The sequence below is a fragment of the Silene latifolia genome, chromosome 2 (genome assembly GCF_048544455.1).
Source record: "Silene latifolia isolate original U9 population chromosome 2, ASM4854445v1, whole genome shotgun sequence".
In the NCBI taxonomy this organism is placed as follows: domain Eukaryota; kingdom Viridiplantae; phylum Streptophyta; class Magnoliopsida; order Caryophyllales; family Caryophyllaceae; genus Silene; species Silene latifolia.
In genome coordinates, this window is record NC_133527.1 from 183,713,117 (window position 1) to 183,722,718 (window position 9,602).

Sequence of the window (9,602 nt, forward strand, 5' to 3'; positions counted from 1 at the left end):
AAATCCAAATCAGCTTCTATTTCCGACCAATTAATCCCGTGAGAGATGCGATGATTGATAACCCATTGTAGGATTGCACGTCGAGCTGTGGCAAGTTTACGGGACACCACAAACATCGCAGAACCAAAGAAAGGAGTTTCCCAAACTTGTAAAACCAATTCACGGACCTCAGGATAAGACAAGCACCAGTTATCAATACGATACGGTCGTTTACGTGGTTTAGAATCCGGGCATAACGAAAGGATTATAGGTGCATGATCCGAGACAAGAATAGGAAGATGTAAAATTGAAGTAGACGGGAAAAGAGCAAACCAATCCTGATTAGCATAAGCACGGTCAAGACGTTCCATTATAAAATTACCATCAAACTGACTATTCATCCAAGTAAACCGGGGTCCAAAAAAAGGAACATCCGTAAGACTATTCCTAATTTTCCATGCCGTGAAATCACCTTGACCCCGAATGAAATCTGAACCGCCAAACTTATCAGCAAACAATTCAATCTGATTGAAATCTCCTATGAGGAGTAAAGGAGAAAGATTCAAAACCTTGGAAGTGATACGATCCCATAAAGATTGGCGATATTCAAACCGAGCTTCACCATATATAAAAATAATATATATTACATTATTTGTACAAGGAGCCATAGGGATTACTAATTTACATAATATAAAGTGAGGTTCTATATATAAGGTTGTTAAAAGTAGAGAGTTATCCCATCGCAAAAGGAGGCCGCCACTACGTCCAACTGAATCAACACCGCAACAATTAGGCAGGCCCAGATGAGAAGTCTTATATGAAGCCGAGTCAAAGGAAGTCATGGTTTCTTGAAGAAACAAAATGGACGGATGATATTGGTGGATGCTTCGATGTAGAAAAGGAATTGTAGGATCATCCGTCGATCCTAGCCCCCTACAATTCCAACAAAAGATTTTCATTGGTAAACGGGTGGCGAATTAAGGTCCGCCACCAGACCTAAAACAGGAACCACGGCATCATCTCTGGACAAAGAAAAAGGAACAAGCGTTAGAAATGGTCCGTCCATAAAAATAAAAGGACCACCTTGTTCCAGTCGCGGTTTCTTTGACAAAGGGCCATCAGGAACAGAAAACTGAAAGTGAGAAAAAGGCCGTTTAAACCGTGAAACAGAAGCAGAGCATGAACTCATCAAATCTGGCGGCCTATATAGAAAAGGCTCAGATGATAAGGTTCCCAGCAGTAACTCAATTGTTTTTGCCTTTACTCTTTATTTTAGAAAAAAAAAAAATTCAAATCACCATCATCTAATCATGATTACTCGCCCTTTAGTTGAACCATCACCAATACCAACCCACCAGGCCGCAGGCCACCACTAATTTCCCCAACGACAAGCCCATCAAATGGAAATCCTCAGACTTCCAACCCGCCCGTATACTTATCCAGCCTACATAACCAAACCCAATTGCATCCCCTCATTATGGGCCAATTAAGCCACTCCCACGAAAGCCCACATTACGGCCTGTGGGATCCCCGACACATAGCCTGACCGGTTCGATATGGTGTTGCTAAGCCCACAATTCCGTACCCATTTCTGCAGCAGGCCATAGATTATGCTTGTGGGGCTGGAGCGGAATATGGTCCGTTTAAGCCCAGTGGATCATGTTACGTGCCCAATACTTTGGTGGCCTATGCTTCCTATGCTTTCAATAGTTATTGGCAAAGGACAAAGATTTTGGGAGGTGCTTGTGATTTTGGGGGCAATGCTATGCTCATTACTATGGAATGTGGATCCAAGTAAGAATTCTCAATTGTTTTCTTGTGAACTGACGCAAATTCTGCAATGAATAGATTATACAACCTGTTGTATGCAGTTGTATGATGTAGAATACAAGCTGTATACTAAAGTTTTTGAGTTTTGTTTAAAAGAATCTGAGCTATGCTGTAAAGTTTTTGAACTCACACACTTAAACATTAAAAAAAAAATGAACTCTTACAAAACTCAGAAAAATTGGGTTGTACAATGCTTATTATACAACTGGTTGTATAGTATTATTTGTGCAAATTCTGCCTTCGGGTATGTTCGTTATAAACTTAATTGGGTTAAAATAAAATAGTAATAGATAGAATAAAAGTAAAGTGCACTGATATTAGCAAAAAAAAACTTGTCCTCATCTATACAGATCGAGTATTTAATGTCCTTTTTAATCTTAAAACAGATATGTCCGTCTTGAAGGAGGCCTACTCCTTAATTATTCATAAGTGCCATATCTAACAAGAAGCAATTCATGGACTATACAACCAGATGTATATGTTGTACGGTGTAGAACCTGAGCTTTGTGTCAAAGTATCCGAGCTTTATATTAAAGAATATGAGCTTTATTAGAAAGTATTGAGTTCATTAATTTACACATTAAAAGCATGAAATTTAAATTAGCTCAGAAAAAAATACACGTAAGCTCGAATTCTTATACTTGGTTGTACCATACTTATGGTACAACTGGATGTATAATCCTATTTGTGAACAAGAAGTCTCGGTTTTACAATAAGTTGGCATTTTATTAGCTACTTGCTCCATTTATCTATTTTTTCCATTCGCTTTTTGAGAGTCAAACTCAGAGGATTTTGATCGTAAATATATTGGTGAATAAAAATATTAATACATATAGTTAAAATAATAACATTTATTATTATAAAATATCTTTTACAAATTAATTTAGATAAAAAAAAACATATATGCATATAAAAGGCCACGATCAACATTAAAAATGTACTCTAATTTAAAGTGGTCAAATGAACAATCAAAGATCATGTTGTACTCCTTGGTGCCGGTCATTTGTTTATCTTTACTTTTGACACAAAATGTAATACTACGGTTTTACGAGTCTTTGGGTACTCTATCGAGTGGGGCTTACTCTGTCGAGTAAGTATGTTTGAGTAACGAAACAGTAGTCTGCCTGTAGGGTACTCGATCGAGTAGCCTTGGCACTCGATCGAGTAAGTGGCAGTCGATCGAGTACGAGACTTACTCTATCGAGTAAGTCGGTCTTTAGGTGATATTTGACGGGTTTTGTTAATAAGGCGGATTAATATATACTTCGTAATACTTTTCGTCATCTTCCTTAAACACTTTTGCAAACCTAATCTACTGATAAAGAGAGATTTCATTCTACGTTGCTTTGTTCTTTCGCTTTATTGACAAATCCCGGAGCTAGAGGAGTCGGTTTCTTTCGTTCTTGATATCATTGTGATCCCTACGTCAAGGGTAAGTCTTACGTACCATTTTTATAGCGTTTGGGTAGTTTTGGTTAAACCCTAATTTGGGAATTGGGGGTTTTATGATTATATTGTTTTGGTAGTGATTGTATGAATATGTGTATAGGAGGAGGGTTCGTAGAAGAAAGGTTTTGAGACAGCTGCTAGATCGTCTGAGCTGTGATTGCATTCTAAGTAGGGTTTCCCTACTCGGTATTAATTACGTGATTGTGGTGATTGTGCTGTAGTTAGTAATTGTTGATTGTTTCAGACGGTTGTGATTTCATATTGTTGAATGTTTCAGACGGTTGTTGAGGTTGTATTGTGATTACTGTTTATCTGTCTGTGTTCTTCAGGGTGCGTCCCTGACTGAGTGGGGTCACTTGCGGGAGTGACTTCACGCCCTTGATTCGCCTTCTGTGGAACCCGCCACAGAAGGGATGTGCACATTAAGGAACCTGGGTTTATCGCTCGATGAGATAAGCGGGGCTTAGGTGGGAATGGTTGCGGTCCCCCACTGGTGGTGTGGAGTGTCTGTTGCGATTGATACTCTACCAGGACTACACACTTTAGTGTGTAGTCAGTTGTGTGGAGATTGATGATAGTGATTGGGGATTGTTGTGTTGATTGTATTGTTTGGCAGTTGTTTCATGTTTAGTTTATATCGTGTAATTAGTACCGACCCCATTTAATGTTTTGTAAAACTGTGGTGATCCATTCGGAGATGGTGAGCAGTTGTTGAGCAGGTTTGATATGACGCTTTTGGGCTAGCTGGGATGAGTTATCACATGGATTAGATGAGTCTTCCACTGTGTCAGACGATGTCTTTAGTTTCCAGTTTGGCTAGTAGATATTTGGTTTTGGATCTTGTATTTGGTTTATCAGTTTGGCTTTGAACATGTAACCATTTAAATTATATTTACCTTTAAAGTATGTTTCGTTATTGTCTATGATAATCTTTGCCTCGGGTAACTGAGATGGTAACGTTTCTATACCTGAGTGGTCCTGGTAAGACACTTGGAGTATGGGGGTGTTACAAAGTGGTATCAGAGCAACGATCCTGAAACCTGTAACAAATGAATCTAATGAACATATGGAGTCAAATTAAAATCAACCCGGGGTAGAAGTTGTAGGAGCTAATGCAAAGGCTTGGGAGACGTCCCAAAGTCGCGAACTTGCCCTACAATTTTGAACCGGTCACATGGGGTACGTGTCGGGATCGTATGTGTTGTCTTCTGGTTTGCGTATGTATATAGTAGCATGTGGTGTGAATTGTTGGATGTTGAAGGTGGAGAATTGGAGGTGTGGAATAAGGGATGAAAGATATATGATTTATATGTTGCGTTGAATGAAAAGTATGTTGTCTATTTATAATGTGGCATATTGGTAATATGAAGTAGATCGTTTTGTTGATATATAAAGAGTTGCGTATATATATATGCATGCGTAGTTGTTGTTACTATGTTGGAATATAAAAGTCGTATATAGTGTTGGGAAAGTAAGATGAGCATGCGGGTAGTTATACGAGTCTGCATGACTCGATTGAGTGGAGGGCACCCGATCGAGTAAGTGAGGTACTCGATCGAGTGGGCCTGACTCGATCGAGTAGTGAGTTAGTGTTTTTCTGGGCAGAAACGTGTTTTTGGGTACTCGATCGAGTACATAGGGGCACTCGATCGAGTAGGGTCCGCTCGATCGAGTGGCTTCTCAACTTGGTCGAGTGTGTTTTTGGGAAAAGGTCTGATCAGGTTCTTAAGTCGAGGCACTCGATCGAGTAGGTTGGGCACTCGATCGAGTGGCCTCAACTCGATCGAGTGGGTTCTGGTACTCGATCGAGTGAGTTCTGTACAGGTCGTATGCGTGTTTTGGGTTATAGTGTGAGTGTTTATATCTACCTTTTCTTATATAGTTACAAGATGCCGCCAAAGAGAAATGCCTTGTATGCTAGAGCTGAGAGTATGACAGTTGATGACGTGGTAAAGATGTTGGAGCATCAAGATGCTCTTACGGAAGCTTTGAAGAGAGTGGGGAAAGATAAGGAGGTTGATCACTCCAAGATCAGTATTCATATAGCTAGGTTCAACCCAAAAGAGTATAAGGGAACCGGGGCGCCAATCCTTCTGGATAATTAGCACAGGGAGATAGAGAACATCCTGGATTTAGTGCATTGCCCGGATGAGTTGAAAGTGGAACAAGCTGCGTTCTACTTGAGGGAAGCGGCTGGTGAGTGGTGGGATAAGGTAAAGGTGAGTGCTCGGGAGTTGTATACGAAGTAGGGGTTACCTGCAATACCTTAGGATGAGTTCAGGAAAGCCATGAGGCGTGAGTTTGTGCCGGAGCATGTGAGGAGTAAATTGAGAGAGGAGTTCGATGAGTTTAAGATGACATATGATATGACGGTAGCTGATTACTACCGTAAGTTTAATGAGAAGTCCAGATATGCTTAGGATATGGGACTGAGTGAGGAGAATTTAGCTTTGAGGTTTGAGAAGGTGCTGACCCCCAAGATCATAGAGAAGCTACCGGTGGGAGTCCTTACAGATGTTAAGGAAGTCTATGAGCGAGATGGGAGGGCTGAGAGATTGGTTGAGATGAACAAAGAGAGAGGTGCTGAGAAGAGGAAAGCTGAGAGTGAAGGGGGTGGTCAGTCCGGCTACAAGAAGAGTAATCACAATCAGGTGAGAGCTTATTCTTCTGGTTCAGGGTTTAGTGTTGGGGCTTCATACGGGCATGGCCGTGGTAGTAGTGGTGGTAGTTGGTGGTATGACCTGCTTTAACTGTGGCAGTGTGGGCCACAAGAGGCATGAGTGCACCAGTGCAGCGAGCGGGGATTTCCAGAGACCGTCACAGGGGAGCTTTTCTCAGGGTCCTGCACAGAGTTATGGTAGTACCAGACCGGCTGGGTCATGGAGCAACAGGGGAGGTCAGAACAACAACGGTGGGGGTAACCGCAATGGCGGTAATTCTTATCAAAGACCAGCTACGAACACCAACAACAACCAAGGGTCGGGTGCTAAGCTGACTACCTCAGCTAGTACTGTCCAGGGAGGTGGGCAGAAGACCAGTGGCAAGCTGTTTATGATGGAGAAGAAAGCAGCTGAGGATGATGCTCACGTTATCACTGGTACATTCCTTGTTAATGGTGTTTATACCTTTGTTTTGTTTGATTCGTGAGCGTCACAGTCGTTTGTATATGCGAGTCATGTAAAAAGGTTGGGTTTGAGTGAGTATGAGTCTTTAAGGGAGACAGTTTTTATACCTTCAGGGGAGTCTGTATCTTGTGGGAGGTTATATAGAGGTGTTGTAACACCCCCTCATACCAAGGTACCTTACCAAGGACTACCCCAGCATGAAAGACTGTTACCATCTCGGTTTCCCGAGGTTAGCATATCAAAGTTACCAATTCCAAACAACCTTTATTAAATTATAAAGAGTTAGTGATTACATGTTTCCAAAACCAAACCAAAGTATAACTGTGAAAGGTCTAACAACTACAAAGAATGCAAGCTAAGTCTCTTGACGGCGGAAGCTAGACTCGAGTGATGACTCCCCATGACTGTCCCATACTAAACATATGCATTACCTGTCATAATCTGCTCACCATCCCCGAATGGATCACCGCAGGTTTTACAAAACAACAACACGGGGTCAGTACCGTTCAATCAAGATAAGGCAAACAAATAATGTAACCGACTGATGCTCCACAGTAACCGACTACACACCAAAGTGTGTAGCCCTGCCAGATTACCCATCGCAACAGGTAATCCACTCCGCCAGTGGGTGACCGTAGCCCATCCCTACCAAGTCCAGCTCATCAACGAGCGACTAACAATCCATGTCCCTTAATGTGTACATCCCCTCCCGTGACGGGTTCTACGGAAGGCGAACTAGGGTGTGAAGCCACTCCCGCAAGTGACTCCACCACAATCACACAACACCACAGCATCATAGCTGTCACAACACCACCACCGTCACAACACAACCACAGCACCACCGCCATCACAACACCCATACTCCGATGATCAGCAGATAACAACAATTACAACACAAGCACAGTCTTAAATCAATTAACAGTAACTGAGTAGGAAAACCCTACCTTTTCGCAATCCGCTATGCTGCAATCAATCATACAATATACATAACAAATACCACATCGTCACCTACAACAATGATAATCAACAATCACATAATGCAAACACTATATGCAAAATCCCATTTCCCCCAAATTCATAATCAAAGACAAACCCTAGAATAATCATCAACAAACATGGGGATAAAGACTTACCGACGGAGGAATAAAGGATCGAATGCGATTGCTACGATTATCCACACACACAGAGGAGAGATTCAGAGTGATTAGAGCATCGTACGATGATTAGGTTTTGTAAATTATGTTTAGGAAACTGCTTAACGAAATATATATCGTTCTAATTACTTTCGAATCAAACCGCTGAAATATTACTCGCCAGACCGGATACTCGGTCGAGTATAGAGTATACTCGGCCGAGTATCCTCTACTCGGTCGAGTATTCATCATACTCGGCAGAAGCTAAACAGAACATACACTTAGCACTACTCGGCCGAGTAGGCTCTACTCGGTCGAGTACTTAGCTTAATAAAATCCATAGTATTACAGGTGTATCCATGTTAGTTGGGCAAGTTGATCTACCTGTAGACTTGCTAGAGTTTCCTTTAGATGGTTTTGAGATGATAGTTGGGATGGATTGGTTGGGAAAGTACAAGGCTAAGATAGATTGTCATCAAAAGAAAGTTTTTCTAAGAGGTCCTAAGGGGATTAGTGTGTCTTATCGTGGGTTTATTGTCAAACTTAAAGTTAAGTTGATTGCAGCTGTGACCCTGAAATCCTATTGTAGATACCTCATTTCTGCACCTCCCGCAAGCCACCCGATGATGATTGGGCCGCATGTTTGGTACACGGAACGATTTATGACAGTTTGTAAGTTTATCGTCAAGTGATAGCTCAAATACTTGGGTCTATCTCTTGGTTGTCATCTAGGTGTCATTACGGTCGTTTTGGCAGTAATTAGAGTACATTTGGAGTCCGGGTCAAAATCCGTCTTCATTTCCTAAAACCGTCAAATCCCGAGTCAAAAGCAATGTGCTTGTCTACCTAAGGTTAGGATGTCATAAAATGTCATGATTATTCTCATTTTGAGTCCCATGTCACTTCTTTGGGCTAAACTCAAAGTTTACATTACAAAATGTGCATTTCATTTAGTTAAAATGACAACCCGACCTTTAGGCCCGCTTTTCAAGGTAATAACGACTTTTTCGGGCCAGACCTATTTCACAGAAAGTTCTAGGTATTTCTTTTAGCTTTCCAACTCCACAGAAATCACCTTATTCCGAGTCTTGTAGAGAAAGTTATGCCTAAAATACGACAGGCTGTCAAACGCGCTTTCTTGCACAGGAGGAAGCCGCTGGGGAAAGGACGCAGCAAGTACTGCGCCTCTTCCAAGGAACGCAGCACCTGCTGCGCCTTTTCTCCAGGCTTTCTTTTTGTCTAAGTTTCTGTGTTTAACCTAAGTCGGTTGTTTCCGGATCTTTCTCTCCTTTCCTAAACCCTAATTCCGTGATTAGTATAAATAGAGACCTTCGGTCTCTCATATTTCTCACGCGGTGTCCGCCCTTCTCTTCTCCCTTTGCATTCTAAGACCACGCTCTTGCTTTTTGGTGCCTACGTGCTTGAACTTTAGACCACGTAAGCTCGGATCCTTCCGAGTACCAGCCTCGTTTTGCATGACCGACCAATTTGACCAACTCCACATCAATCAACTTAATCAATCTTGTTTAATTTCCTCTTAGAGGGCACTTTCGTCGTACATTCGAGTCGAGCATCACTAAATGTTAACTTAGTTAATCTCGTTTCGTCAAACATGTAAGTCTGAGGGTGGAAATCTCATCCTTATTATTGTTTTTATTTTTGTAATAATCATTGTAAGATTTACGTCGAAAATATATTCAAAACCGAGTTATAAACCCTTTCTTTAAACCCTTTTGCGAATTAACGGGAAACAAATGTCGAGAAGGAACGCAGCAACTGCTGCGCCTCTTCCTGAAGCTGCCGCAGTTCCTGCTTTCCTTCTTTCTCCTTCGTCTTTTGTTTAATTCGTTCGTGCTTTCTTGTTTCGTCTTTACTTGTTCTTATTTCATTAGCATGATAATTTTAATGTATGTAATTCAGTAATAATTCGTCACCTTTCATTCCCGACTTAAATCCCAAGTAATTCATATTTTCGGGTTTTCGTCACTAAGTCAAATCCGGGTTTTAGAGATTCGATTAATCAATATCAAGTCTCTAAAATTCATCTTTTGTATATTTTTATCTGTTATTTATCGTCATCATCAGT